At 43.1% G+C, this 15,063-nt stretch overlaps 1 protein-coding gene across 6 annotated transcripts in view; it reads left to right on the top strand.

Moving 5' to 3' along the window:
- Nucleotides 1–15,063, top strand: part of Nckap5 (NCK associated protein 5) — an 888,867-nt gene that overhangs the window by 342,604 nt on the left and 531,200 nt on the right. The window lies entirely within an intron of this gene.

The raw sequence follows: 15,063 nt of genomic DNA, 5'->3' as shown, positions 1-15,063 counted from the left end.
CCAAGACTTCATTCTCAATTCAGTAAGAATGAATTTGTATCTTTTCTCCAAAAATTTGTAATTTTTTAAAAGTTTGGATAATTATCTACTTATCTAGCTTATCTACTGTGACCTGGAAGATGAGCTGTGATTTGGGAAAATTTTTACCTTATTATTTTGGCACTGCCTTTTGATAAAGTAAGACAGGATTATCTTTAGATAGAAGACATGGATGATATGCCTACATATAATAATAAAAGTTCAGATGTGGAAGCCAGACCAACAGAAGCAGATGGAGACATCGCCTAGGTGAGTATGAATTTTTATTTGCCAAAATGAGACTTGTGCCAACAATCCATTATGCCTGTTTTTGATCATTAAGAAAATGTGGGTGAAGCCTGAGGTTGGTTTTACTCAAAATGTGTTCAGTTCCATTAAATGTGCTTTGGAATTTAGCACATGAACAGAGTCTAAATGAAAAGTAGCAGGAGTTGAAAGAACTTGGTTAATGGGCTGTGAAGTGATTGGTTGGTTTGAAAACTTGGGGATATCGAAAACTCAGAGTCTTGCTGACGCACTCTTTTCCCACTTTCCTAGCAATGTGATTCTAACATAAAAGAGAGGACGTGGGTAGAAATGAATTAGCGAAAGGGTCTTAGAAACTCGGGATTCTAGAACTGAGTGGTGTGATGTTTCAGAGAATATACTTCTAAACGTTGGAACTGTGCATCACATGCTTTTATGTTGCACGCGCTTGCCATCCTCTTCACCCACTGTTGTAAAGACACCTTTAGCTGGAGTTTGTCAGTCCTTTGCAATCTGAGGCACTCATCCAAACTGTGCTAGTTTTATTGGGATCCAGCTTGTAACTTTGTAGTGTGATTGACGCATGTTAATTAATTTTGAGGCAGCTGCTCATTAAAAATTCTTTTTAGGACATGTAAGAGCTTATTTTGAATATGCCAAAACATGATACATTGAATGGGCTTTGATAAGTGTATTTGGCTGATTGATTGTTTGGGTATGAAAGGCTGTGAAAACCTGATGTAATTTGTTTTAGTGCTCTTAAAATAATTTTTATTTCCAATTATGTGTTTATGAGGCAGTGTGATATTTTGATATGTAGGTATGTATAGGGTTGTGTGATATGTTAATATGTGCATGTTTAAGGGACAGCGTGATGTTTTGATACATTTCCTGAACTTTGAGCTCAGTGGCTGCAACCCTTAACTGCACAGAAGGCTGTGGAATTGGGATTCTCTGTCTCCAAGTGAATAGAAATTAGGGAAATCTCTACCAATTATAGAAACATACATTTGTATGAAATTTTAGTTCGTGTTAGTGTTACATTTGCATTGTTTTATGTGTGTTACATGTAACATATAATATCTGTTTTGTATTATTTACTCTTGTATGGATCTTATGTCTCACCTATATAAACAATGTATGCATTGTGAATCAGCATGTGCGCAGATGCATGTGTGCCAAAACTCCTGTGACTCAGCCTTTGGAATAGCTAATGATTTCTCAGAGTTCTGTGCTGTAACTTACACATACACACGTAGGTATGTATATATACATATACACACATATGCCACAGACTCTCAGTAGTAGCTCAGGCTGGCCTCGCTCTTCTGTAGCTCACTTGGCCTTAAACTCACCATGTCCTTCAAGCTTATGCTTCAAACTCTTACTATCTTAGTAACCCCAGTGCTGGGATTGTAGGCGTGCACCACCATACTGAACCCATGTACTTTGTTTTTAAATGATTGATCTCTTGTGCTTTTTTCTCTGTCATGTAAGGGTCCATTTCTCCTCTTGGGAGCCTTGTGTTCAGGATGCTATGTCTTCATTTTCGAGTTTATTCTCATCAGCATCATCCAAGTGTTACTTGGACTCTTGCTGGGGAACACCGTGAGCCTTCATGGCCATGTGAGGTTTATTCATGAATGCCCCATCTCTGGCCAGAAGTTGTACACGGGCTATTCCGACTGACTTCAGTCTCCATGGAGCTGTACTCCGCAGGGATTGCTAACACTTCAAGCTGTTTCTCATGTCATCTCCTCCCTTTTCATTAACTTCCTGTTCCCAGAAGCACAAAGGTAAGGCATTGTATCCAGGTGCATATGCTTAGGCAGTAGGTAGTGTTTGCAAACCTAAGCTTCCACCTTCATCTCATTGGTTTTCTCTCTCTTTCCTTTGTGTGTTGTGCACGCATAGAAAAGGGTTCACACATGTTTTCATGAGGCAAGGTGTCCGAGATCACTTTTGTCAACTTGCATGCTGTTGACAAAAACAAAGCATGCATGCTCATATCTTCACATGAATATAGAAGAACAATCTCAGGTGTTGTTCTACTTGGACCATCTACTTTATTCTTTCATTGACCTGGAACTCATCAAGTATGTCCGGCTGGCTGAGCAGTGAGCCCTAGGGCCCTCCCATCTCCTTCTCAGTGCTGAGGATACAAGCTCATACAGCTACCTGGATCTCTATGTGGGGTCTGGGGATTGAACTCAAGTCCTCATGCTTGCAAGGCAAGCAATTTACTAATAAAGTCATCTTTTAGTCCAACTTGTTTGTGATCAAGGAGAAATAGCTGGCATAACTCAGTCTACATGTCAGTTCATCTTCCTTCCATGAGGATTTGTAAATGTGTTATTTTCAGTTGAGTGTTTCTAGTTACTAGAGATGAACTGATTAAGGAGGGCCAAGAGGACCCTGGATATTGACGATGAGGCTCCTGCTGTAGTAATTATCAAAGCACTAGTTTCAGATGGTTTGCAGAGTCTTTATTACCTGGCAGTGAACCTTGCGATTGTTGTGTACCGCCTCTGTTTTATGTGATCTAACCGTCGAGGCACTGAGCATCAGAACGGCTCTCCCAGCCGATGCCTTTTGTTCCGTTTCTGTTGCTGTTGTTTGTTTTAATCGTACATTTTCTTGTGAGTGTGTCTGTGTTGGGGGAGGGTACTGATTATTCTTCCACCTTATTTATCGGGGCAGAGACGCTCAGCCAAACCTAGAGCCTTCCTGTGTGGTCATCTTGCTCATGGAATTCCTCTTCTCTGACTCCCAAGGCTGGAATTACAGTTGGGCACCTTATCTACTTTGGGTTTATGTGGGTTCTGGAGATGTGAACTCCAGTCTTCATGGAAATATTTTAACTACTGAACCATCTTCTTAGGCCTGTCTTGGAGATTTTAATGTCTGGTCTAGAATAGAACTAAATTGACACTTGTAAAATTAATGAACACCATATGAACAGATAGGCAGTGTGCAAATGGTCTTCAAATACCTTACTGTTGCCTTAGATCTTAATCTGATATTTAAGTACTGTGACCTTTCAATTTCATGTATCTTTTTCTTTTTTTTTTTTAGTTGTAATATTTTTATAGAATAAAGTCAATATGTATCTAGGCTCTTGATTCTGCAGTAGTGAAATATGAGTTGGTCTTAACCAAATTTTATGTTGGCACATATGTAAAATAAAAATGTGGATGTATCAATGCTTAAAAATATCAGAGCCATGAGAGGGGAAAGTGGACGTGGTGTATCCTGGCTAACAAAGAAGCTATCTGCAGTTGATACATGCTGGCCAAGGGAAAACTCAATTTTCTCCAGTGGGTATGTCAACAGCACTCCTGGGTAGGTTCCTGCCCACTAGTAGGGTTTGTGTGTGTGTGTGTGTGTGTGTGTGTGTGTGTGTGTGTGTTTGTTTTGATTTGTTTCATTTGAGCAGTTTTTGTCTTCTTGGTGTTTTGCTTGTTTTGATTTTGGGTTTTTTTAATTTTATATATATAGAGAGATTTGGGAGAATGTGAAGTTGTATGGGTAGGGAAATGGAAAGGGTCTGGGAGGAGTTGAGGGAGAGGGAAAATATCAAAGTATCAAAATATCTTATATGAAAAAAATTAAATTAAAATATCACAATTACCTATGATAGATGAAAGTACAGAATTATTTAAAAGCTGAGCAATATACTCATGTTTCCTGAAGTGGATTCTCTTAGCTTCGGCCAATGTGCATATTTTCTGGTTAGTTTCTGACTTCTGTGATCTTTGTGTTTAAGCCTGGAGTTGGCTGCCAGGACAGCTTTTGAATTGAAATATGCAGAGTCAGTAGCTAGTGCCCACGTCTCAACTGCCACTGAGGTGGACACTTATGAAGAGTTAGGAATACTAGCCTGAGGTTTTCTATTCAGTGGAGTTGATATCATCTTTGGTGCTGATCTAAAATCCCTATATTTTTCTGTGTGTTTGTGGCACTGGTGGGCACTGAGCTGTATCCCATTTTAATACCCATGGATGCCTTTTGCCTGATTATAAATATCATCTTCATATTTCTCACCTCTAATTTATTGTGCTAATTATACATTAAAATGAAATGTCATTTTCCTTCCTCTCATATTATGTGTATTGGACATTCTTCTTCCCATAGATTCTCAGAAACATTTACACAATTACTTCTAGGTTTAGTAAAACTCCCTGTTTTTTTTATTGTCTGAGAATGTCATGCCTGCATAGAATATGTTTTGAACAATTACATCCTCATATTCCTTCCCCTCCACTTCCTTCCCCGTTTCCCACACTGTTTTCCCTCTAAACTTCACAGGCTAATTTTGAAACCCACCAACCCCACTTAACGCTGCCTGTATGTGAGTGTAGGGCTGTCTACTGGAGCGCAGACAGTCTGTCAGGGCCCATATCCCCCAAGAAACCCAACTCTTCCCTCCTCAGCATCCATCAATTGCCACCACCTCCTCAGCTGGTCCAACTTTGTGACCCCCTCCCCATCCTCACTGAGATCTTGACAGGCTTTATCTTGTGCAGAGCATATGCGTGCCATCTCAGCCATTGTCACTTCTCATTGCGGTAGCCCTGTCCTGTCTGGAAAACAGTTTCCATGCTGTCATCCATCACCCCTTGCTCTTACAATCTTTCTTCCCCTCTTCCCTGGTGACCCCCGAGTCTTGGGAGGAGGGGATGTCTTATAGATGTCCCATTTAGAGCCAAGCTCTCCATGGTCTCTTATCCTCTGCACTTTGAGTAGTTGTGGATCTGTGTATTAACCATCATCTGCTGTAGACAGAAGCCTCTCTGATGAGGTTGTGAGATGTGTTAGTCTAAACTCAGGGACCAGTGGAATACTTTGTCTATTTAGCATAATAACAGTATAGGTTCTTGCTGGGGCTTATGGCCTATGAATTCATGGAGTTTGGTTATTAACCTACATTTTTATAGGCTGTAAAGGTGTATACACTCAGTGCTCATAATCCATAATAGATAACTTTGCTAAAGTTGCCTCAAATAACTGACTTCACAAACAGTGAACTCTTGCTTCTAGGGAAATGCACAGCCAAACTCCTGTCACATTTTAATCAGCCAAAAATTAGTCTTAAATCCGTTTTAAGCTTTTGTTTAGAGATGACTTACTATCCACTGTGGACTTGTTTACCTATGTCCACCAACAGCACTGCGGCCTAGATATGAATGGAGTTCATGTTCTGTGTTCTGCAGCAGTAGATGCATACAGTGCTAGAGACATCATGAGCACCGTGTTGGGGTCTCTGGAGTCAGGGATGTTATAAAAAGCTCACAAGTGCCAACAATATGCAGTAGCCGACACACCACGGAAGAATTCCTGTGGCGAGTGAGAGGTGGAGGGCACGCCCTTGTTTAACTCTTCAGCTGTAGCCATGTGCACAGCCCCTCATGCCTTCACTGTCCCTCCTGAAAGAGCCCAGGGAAGTGTGAAGATGAGTGGTGCCGATGTTGCTCACTTTCTTTATCCAGTCTGTGAGAACAGTGAGGGTTGACTGGGGGCCACTGAGATGGAAGGTGAAGTCCAGTGAACTTGAGCTCAGAAAGGATCTCTCTCAAGGACCTCATATATGTCATAGGATATGGCCTATAACTATTGAGTGATGCTCTAATTGTTATTTGAACTTAAGGATGTTCCTCTATATCCATCTAAAAGTTTGCTTTAAGGAGCTTAATTGCTTCCTTGCCTAAATAAGTTCATGATACCTCAACACTTGTCATTCTTCAAAAAGGCAAAGCTGGTCTTTCAACCTTACCTGGAAAGTAAAATTTGGCTTTGATTGTCCTCTTGCCTACCTCTAGGACAAGTTGCAGTTTCCTCTTTAAAAAACAACACTATTTTATGTATATACAGTTTACATATTAAATTAAATTCAACATGACAGACACGCTCAGTGACTAGTCCTGTCTAGCTTCTGTTGCACCAACAGTCAATGGCATTAAAGCAAGCCCAGCTGTCACGATCACTGCCTCAGAGGAGCAAACCAGGCTGGCTTCCTTAGAATGCAGAAGCAGTTCTGTTGCTGCCATACCCAGAAGGCTCGATTCACATATCCGCCAGGAACAGTGTCAGTACCTGTCAAGTGGTGATGACTACGTCTGCTCATGGGTGGCCTGCCTTGCCACAGTGTCCCCACACTCTTAGAATGATGGCAGGCTCCAAAATGTGTCCACCACAAAGTGCCCTTTGCATTGAGATCCAGCAACTTGCTATGTTCCAAAGGAGCCACCTCTGCATGCCCGTGCTGAGGCAAAGGAGCCACCTCTGCACGCCTGTGCTGAGGCACAGGAGCCACCTCTGCACGCCTGTGCTGAGGCACAGGAACCACCTCTGCACGCCTGTGCTGAGGCAAAGGAGCCACCTCTGCACGCCTGTGCTGAGGCAAAGGAACCACCTCTGCACGCCTGTGCTGAGGCAAAGGAGCCACCTCTGCACGCCTGTGCTGAGGCACAGAGCACTGTGGCTGGCTGAGTGGAAACTGATTGTTCACCTAGTAGAGGAAGAACCTTTAGAGCTATAATAAGACGGAGTCTGTCAAAGCCCAAAGGCTTACGGCTGCCACACGGCTGTGGCGTACTGAGGTTCCAGTACCTGCCTGATAATAGCATTTGAACCTACCAAGTTATCAGGGTGGCCTGTGAAACACCTCATCGCCTTGCACTTGCCAAGGAATCCTCAGCAGGTAAGTGCAGTTTACACCACACGTCTAAACTATACCCAACAGTTTGGAGAGTTTCACAAATCCAAGCTTATAGAATCTACTGCTTAAGTTCAATGCAGTGTGTGTGCGTGTGTGTTTGTGGTGCATCAACAGTTACAACCCCCAAAATCAAGATGCTAGCCAGAATGTGAGAATAACTTCATTTAGCGAGTCGACATTTGCTCGGCTTGAACAAACTGAGCACTGGTGATACCATGGGCCAAGGGAAGGTTTTACAAACTCTAGCTTTTGATGGGCAGGGGCTCTGCGTACAAGGATATGCTTCTTTTCACCCACTATATTGATTTGTAGTAGGTCAAGGACTGTCATGTTGAGAGAAGGATTATGAAGAATTATACTGCCGTCCTTCCTCTCCTTCCCTCCAACCTTCCTTTCTGTCACGTTCCTCCCACCGTAGCTACACACTGGCCCAGGCTGCGTTTCACAGTGTGCCAGGCTTCACTAGCGAGTGGCCGTGATCCGTTCTTGGATTCAAGTAACAGAAGGAACTCGGCCAGTTGAATAGACTTTGTGCTGCTGCTCTGTGCCTGCTTATCTTGTCCTCTGGCTGCTTTGTAATTGTTCCTGCTTTGAAGACGCCTTTCATTCTCGTCTGTGTACTCAGATTATACAGAAGGAGTCTTTTTTTTTCTATTGAGGTATATTCTTATCAGGATGTTTTTCTTCTATTTCATAAATAATGGTATTATTAGACGCAGGACAAAGCTCTCCCATCCGGAGCCAAAGGAAACAATACAGTGAGCATGAACAGCAGGGGTGTGAGCAGAGTCAGCAGCTATCTTGCTTTCCGTGCTGGCCTTTAATCAATGCTTGTATTCTCTTCCAACTTCCTTATCCATCTTTTGTGGGCTCTGTTTGTGAGCTTCCTTCCTTTCTTTTCTTTTTTTTCTGTGATAGTAGTTCTGTTCCTTTAATTTATCAAGGTGTCATACATGACAGGCTGACTGTACTGAGGGTAGAGACACTGTCCGTGTACCAGGGTGTCTGTTGCTGGGTTTTCTTTTCCTTTTAGACTAAAGGGGGTACAGCTTGTGTCTTGGATTTTGGCTCTTGGTTATGCTTTCGTGCTAACTTTGTCAGAAAATGTTTGTTTCTGGTTTTGATTTTCCATATGTGTTAGGCTGCTAGCCGAAGTCTAAATGGTCTCTTCCCTTAATGGAATCCCTGCACATGGTAAACATGTCTACCACCATGGCTTCTGACCACTGGGTATTTCTTATATAAGGCAATCTGCAGAAGCATATGCCTTTATCACTCGGGCAGAGGCAGGCAGATTTCTGTAAGTTCAAGGAGAGCCTGGTGTACAGAGTGAGTTCCAGAACAGCTAGGCCCGCACAAAGAAATACTGTCTTAAAAAACCAACCAAACAAACAAACACCAGATTGTGAGAATCCCAGCCAGGTGATAGCCTTTAATCCCTGCCCTCCGGGAAGCAGAGGCTGGCAGATCTCCGAGTTCAAGGCTAGCCAGGTCTCCAGAGCAAGTTCCAGCACAGCCAGGGCTACACAGAGAAACATTGGGTTTTCTAGCTGTGAAAACAAGGGATGTGAGAACTCCTTTCAGCGTCAGGCCCATGGAATTTTGTAACTGAGATGAGATGGCTTCCTTGGTCAGGCCCAGGGACTTCTGTAACTGAGATGAGATGGCTTCCTTGGTCAGGCCCGGGACTTCTGTAACTGAGATGAGATGACTTCCTTGGTCAGGCCCAGGGACTTCTGTAACTGAGATGAGATGGCTTCCTTACTATTTAGACAAAAGTCATCTAGTGCATCTTTCCTTCACCCAGTTAGCCATAGGAGGCGATTCTACAGGAAAGCTTGGGGATGTCTCTGTGCTGAGAAACTCAGAGCAAAGTGAAAGGAACATCCTTCCAAGTCTCCCTAGTATCTGGTAAAGAAGCAGATTTATAGATCATGAAAATAATGAGTTCAGGGAATAACATGTTTCAAAGATATACTTCTATACTTCTTTTAAAAATGTGTGTGCATGTATGTATGCGTACAGGTATGTGGGTGTCTGTGGAAGTCAGAGAAGAGCATCATGTCCCCTGGGACAGACTGTGGAGAACCACTGACATATGTCCTTTGGAAAAGAAGTGAGGATCGTTAACTACCAAGCCACCCGCCAATCCCAGATTCTGGTTTTATTTGCCACCTTTATGAGTCAGTGGCCATAGGGACCCTTAGTTTTTTCATTTTTTCCTGAAGATGATTCCTGTCTGTGGTGTGTTGTCATTTTTGTTGGCTATGAGGATCCTTCTAATGAGGGCTCCATTAGTAAAAAACAAAATAGAGTGACTTACTTATATCACAAGCAAAATCCAAATAAATCTCTTAAAATATTTTTGTTAACATATTTTGATCCTTGACATACATGCGTATAGTGCATGCTGGCTTCTTTCACCAGCCCTGTCTTCGTTCCTTCTTATGTCTGCTATGCTCTGTTCTTCCTCAATAATCTCTTTAACGTGTTCATGTGGTTTGCGTGTGTGTCACAGAGTTTAACTCAAGGTTGTATGACTAACCATGGGTTTGGAATTATCCAGTAGAGCCTGGTAGGCTCACCAGTTGGTGCACAACTAGATACTAGGTCTTCCTTACTAGCAGAATGTGTTAGCTGCTGACAGTTCAGCAGTAGGTGGTAGCTATGAATGGAGAAGGCACTATGGGGGCGTTTCTACTTACTGTTGAGTGATTGCTGAAAAAGGCTTTTCCATGGAAGAAATAACTTGCTATGTGTTTATATCGTACTTTAGATAGGACTTCCTCCTGATCCAGCCCACCCTCTTGCTTCAGACAGGAGCTTTAACGAAGCCCGAACTTCCCTTTTGCTTTCTGCAGATGGGCCAGGTCACAGCCCATCCAAGCATGTTACTGTACATGCTGATTGGCTGCTTCTCACGCAGCCTCGCACTTTCCTCCAACATCAGTCATTGCAGAAACAGAATGGACCTGACCCAGAGGGATGAGCCTTTCCTAATCAGTTATCACTTTGTAGTCACTCATATTTTCATCATAAAGGTATTTATTACCTTGGCTTCGTTTCTTTAAGTATTAGGTTGATATGCAAGTTCCCCTTGGTTCTTCATTCTGGTATCATTATTTCTTAATCTTGTTTTTTCAATGGAGCAGGAAAGACTATTGAGTCACAAAGAATTTGCTGACAAGGAGAGGCACCTGTGTGCTGCTAAACAACAGCATCTAATTACAGTGACTTCGGAAATAGGGAGTTTTCTTTTCTATACTCAGCCCAGTGTGCATGCGTGTGTGCGTGCGTGCGTGCGTGTGTGTGTGTGTGTGTGTGATGGCTCTACTATTCTCCATGGCACATTTCTATCCCAAATCCAGCCCAAGACAAAGGTTGATCTCTGGCCTCCACACACACATACGTACATGTGTGCATATGCTCTCACATGCATATACATGCAGTGGACATGAAGAAACACCTGCATATGCACACACACATATACACACAGAATTATCTTGCAGTGTTCTCAAGTACTAATGATGATTTCCTTTGGTAGACACCTGAGTTCATAAGACCTGCTGTGGGAACTTCCTCTATGCAGAACAGCTGAGACTCTAGAGGCCACCCACCTAACCCCTTCACCATCCACAAAAGCCCCTAGAAGTCACGTACATGTAGACAGAAGCCACCCTTGCCTTAGAAGACAAAATCTGTATGTTCCTAATAAAGATTGTATCTTACCCTGCGCCAGACCTCACAAGAGACTAAGTAAAAGTAGCTGGCAGACTGAGGCGGTAAAAGCACTCAAAGGAACTGATGTTCCTTAGTTCAAGACTGTGGAGCTGTGCAAAAAGCCAGTGTGCTGCTGTGCATTTGTAATCCAGCCCTGGGCAGGCAGAGACAGGTGTGACCCTGGAACACTCACTGGCTACTCTAGCCTACCAGGCAGTTCCAGGCCAATTAGAGACCTTGTCTAAAACAAAACCTTGTTAAGGCCCTGGAGGGTGACCACCGGCCCCTGCATATATGCACACACACACAGACACACCACACACATACACACATCTCCAGGGCTAAGATTCCACACACCTGTGGAGATTTAGCCATGGTCGTGTTCGGATCACTGTAGTTACTTTTAATTTCTTTAAGAAATATTACCCAAGTGTATTGAGTTATGTAGGCTAAAAAGACACACAGCTGCTCAGTACATATGCTTGCGTTGCCACATGCGCCTTGTTGGTTTCAGGCGCTGCAACCCTTGGTGTTTAAGGCGAAGATTGCCATTCTACACACATGCTTCCCTCCCTCATCCTCCTGACCAGAAGTCAATACTCCCTTTGTTAAAAGTCTGCTGTCCTCTGCTTAGGCCGTTGTTAACCATACCAAACTGTGTGTGTCCAGTTAGAGTGTCCTTGGCCCACAGTGCTTGGGACAAAGGCATTTTAGACACTGACATTTTCAGAGTTTTTGGAGTTTTTCCGCAGACTTTATCACTCAAAAAGCCTGTAATCTGACGTGTGTTCTCTACTCGGACTCAGATACACACACAAGGGGAAAGATTTGGGAAGTTTCAATTAGGAGGGTTTATCTTTTATTCAGAGAGATGGATCATATTCAAATGAACATAGTTGATAGATTTCTTCCAGAAATATGTTGGCTTCCCAGGGCTGTCCTAACATGGTGCCTTGAACAAGGAACCCTAAACAACAGAATGGATTGCCTGCAAGTCCTATAGCCTCGAAAGCCAAAATCAAGACACTGGCTCGATTAATTCATTCCAAGTGCTTTTGGAATGCACTCTGTGCCTCTTTCTGAGTTTCTCAAGTTTTATTGTCAATCTCTGTTCTTCAGAGGCTTGTGGAAGCACCAACCCAGTGCACACACACTTCTTAGCCTTCCATCTTCCCTGAAAGTGAGTGTGTGAGGAGATTACACAATTTCCCTGTTTTGTGTGACCTGTAGTCATTAAGATTTGTTCTAACAACCTTGTTTTAACATGATCAGTTCAGTAGCCTTTTGTCCCTTGTCTCCTAATAGGTCAAATTTGAGGTCCTGGGTTTGGACTTCAAATATCGGACAGAATATTTCAGTCTGCGACACTGCATATAGACACGTGCTACCTGTCTGGGACAGGCTGCTTCAGGGCCCTGAGTGGACGTTTGGTCTTCGGCAGAGTAGAGAAGAGTCCTCCAGCTCAGCAGGCATTCTCAGCAGTGAGTGGACCGTATCCCCAGTCATGCCTAACAATGACCGTTCTGCTGAGAATTCACTCTGAGGCCCATGGCTCACTGTGTTGGAGAAGGGAACTTTCTGCACAGACTCTCGTTACTGTCCATCAGAATTTCAGTCGCTGTCCCAGGGCCTTTTCCTTTGAAAACTCACAAGCCTCCTTGTCCTGAGGCTACACAGATGGTTTGAATCTTTGCATAACACCATCTCAGGGCCTTCAATCAAAACAGAGCCAGAATGAAATTTCAAGGCCATTGATAGTTGAAAGCCATGGCGAACTCAATTAGTTGTCACGTAAGGGCTGTTTCCATGAGTGAGGAGACAGCATGTGTTTGCCTGAAGAAGCCCCATTCTTCATTCGGCTACATACAACCATGAATCTGCATATTGCCAGAACTGACAGGGGTGGCAGAGCATCACAGGACGCAGTTTATTAACTTATTGGGTTTCTTTGAGTAGAATTTCACTATTAAAAAGAAATAAGATTCAGGAGAATGTAAGGAATTCCAAGTTGTTTTTTTTTTTTTTTTTTTTTTTTTTTTTAATATTTAAACAGAAAACCCCTTGTCTACAAACAGCATTTTTCAGAAGTAAAACTTAGTTCAGGAGTTGGTTCTCAATATTTCATAAAAGGTGTATCTCAAGGAGCTCTATTTGAAGTCTTTGCCCAGAGATCACACTCAAGGGAGATCATGCAGCAGTTAATAAGAGTTGCTTGTATCTCCAAGTGAGGGATGGTTTGCTCCTGTCTGCATTTTGCAGACTCATTTGTAGGAGATGGTTGGGATTACGTTCTGCCCCAGAAAGAGATAGGAAGAGAAGAGAAAGGCATCATATCAATTCATTTTTGTGTTACATACAGGAGGCCCCATTAACTTTATCTAACACTTCAGCATAAAAAGCACATGTTATCCTAGGGAAAGATGATGGTCCCAAGTGAGACGAAAAGGAGAAGATGCAGATGGACAAATTAACTGCATCTTTAAAAAGCACACACCAAGTCGGCAGGTGGTACCCAGGATGTCCACAGAGCGACCTGACCTGTGTAGGACCTTTTCTTCTTGTGTGCTCACACTGGCACAGTTGTCAGGCTTTGATACATGGGGATTAACTTCTTTCTCTTGTGGCTTATGTGGATGTGTATAAGTGTGCACGTGGGTACATGTGAATGTGTGTGCCCTCTTGTGGGAAGCCCAGACCTCAACATTGTGTATCTTTATTTTTTTCTTATCACATTTTGCCTGTTTGTTTGTTTTAATGTTGATCTTTAACTGAACCTGGAGACCATTGATTTGGCTAGACTGTCATGCTTGAGCTTCAGGAATCCTCCTGTCTCTACCCACCGCACCACAGTAGTAGGATTATAGACAGCTTTTATGTGGGTATTGTGCCCTGCACACCTTCATCATGTGGTCCTAACCCTCTAGCATCTCATAGACTATTACAAATAGACTAGCAGAGAGTGCTGATAGCACAGATTATTCAGTGGGGAACTGGTGATTGAGTTAATACATGGAAGTGTAGGTTTTATTTGCATCTTGGTTCTTTAGAATGTAAGGACAGTTTTGAGAATGAATATATGGGATAAGGATGTGTGTGTGTGTGAGTTGGTGCACATGTGCATGCATGGAGGTTAAGACAATCTCACTTGTCATTTCTTGTCCTTTTTTTTTTTTTTAAATAATCTCTCACTGGCTTGCAGCTCTTAGAGCTGGCTTTGCTGGCAGTAGAGTGAGCTCTAGACACCTATGTCTCCAGGGCTGGGATTTGCACATCTGTGCTTCTAGATCCAGTTTTGTTTGGATTGGTTCTGGAGCTGAAACTCGGATCCTGTGTACCAGTTCCATGGAGGGTTGCCATCAAGAGGCAAGCTACTAAAGGGTAGATTCCTGGTTTGTTTTGTTTCCCGTGGTTGTCCTGAGCTCACTTTGTAGACCAGGCTGGCCTTGAACTCACAAAGATCTGTTGACCTCTGACTCCCCTAATCCTGGGACTAAATGTATGCACCACCACACCTGGGTTGTTGTAATTTACCTGTGTATTCCAACATAGAAGACTCTTTGAGAGGAAAACTTTCTTGGCTTGAGAGAAATGGTGATTACCAGCAAACACAACACCATTAACTTCTTGTTTGCTCCTGAAATCCATGTGTTGAAATCCACCTGTTGAATTACTCAGTGACTGGGGCACAATGTTTGTGAAAGTCTACAGATCTGTAGTACTCCCAACTTACTGACTTTCATGTATCATAAATGTGAACAGATTTTCCCAGCATGGAATGGAAGAGTGATTTATGGTGCCTTTAAGAATTTCAGAATGTAAGAAATGAAAAGAATAGGTGTAGAGTTTTCATTGGTCTGTGTTGTACCCTACAAAAGTTTGTTTAAAATCTGCTCTCTCCTTCCATATCGGGAGACATGCATAATGAGAGGAGGCCCTGTGGAAAGGCTAATTAATTTAGCCCTGACTCAGGGAAAGCTGCCACTGGTCTCCCCATCTGCCCGAGCGACAGGTGCGCCTGCCTCTTGGCATTGTCCTGCCCTCTGCAGCGGGTGACTCCCCAGGATGCCTGTGTGTGGAGATAATGGTCCTTGGACTCCTCGGGAGAGCAAACCTGTTCTCTCTCCACACATACCAGATCGCCACCGGGCTCCTATTCTTGGGACTCGGCTAGAAGCAGGGCTGGCTGATGATGAATTGAACCTTTTCCCCCCAAGATTTTAGAGCATAACACCCTGCCTGAAGGCACAGATGAAAACAGTCATTTATCTAATTTCCCTCTAGGCATTTGGCAGTATCTTCATGGGGAAAATTAGGACAGAGAGTTGATTGAAACAAAGCCT

This window comes from Meriones unguiculatus, chromosome 18 (genome assembly GCF_030254825.1).
Source record: "Meriones unguiculatus strain TT.TT164.6M chromosome 18, Bangor_MerUng_6.1, whole genome shotgun sequence".
NCBI lineage: Eukaryota > Metazoa > Chordata > Mammalia > Rodentia > Muridae > Meriones > Meriones unguiculatus.
This window is presented reverse-complemented; position numbering and strand designations above follow the sequence as displayed.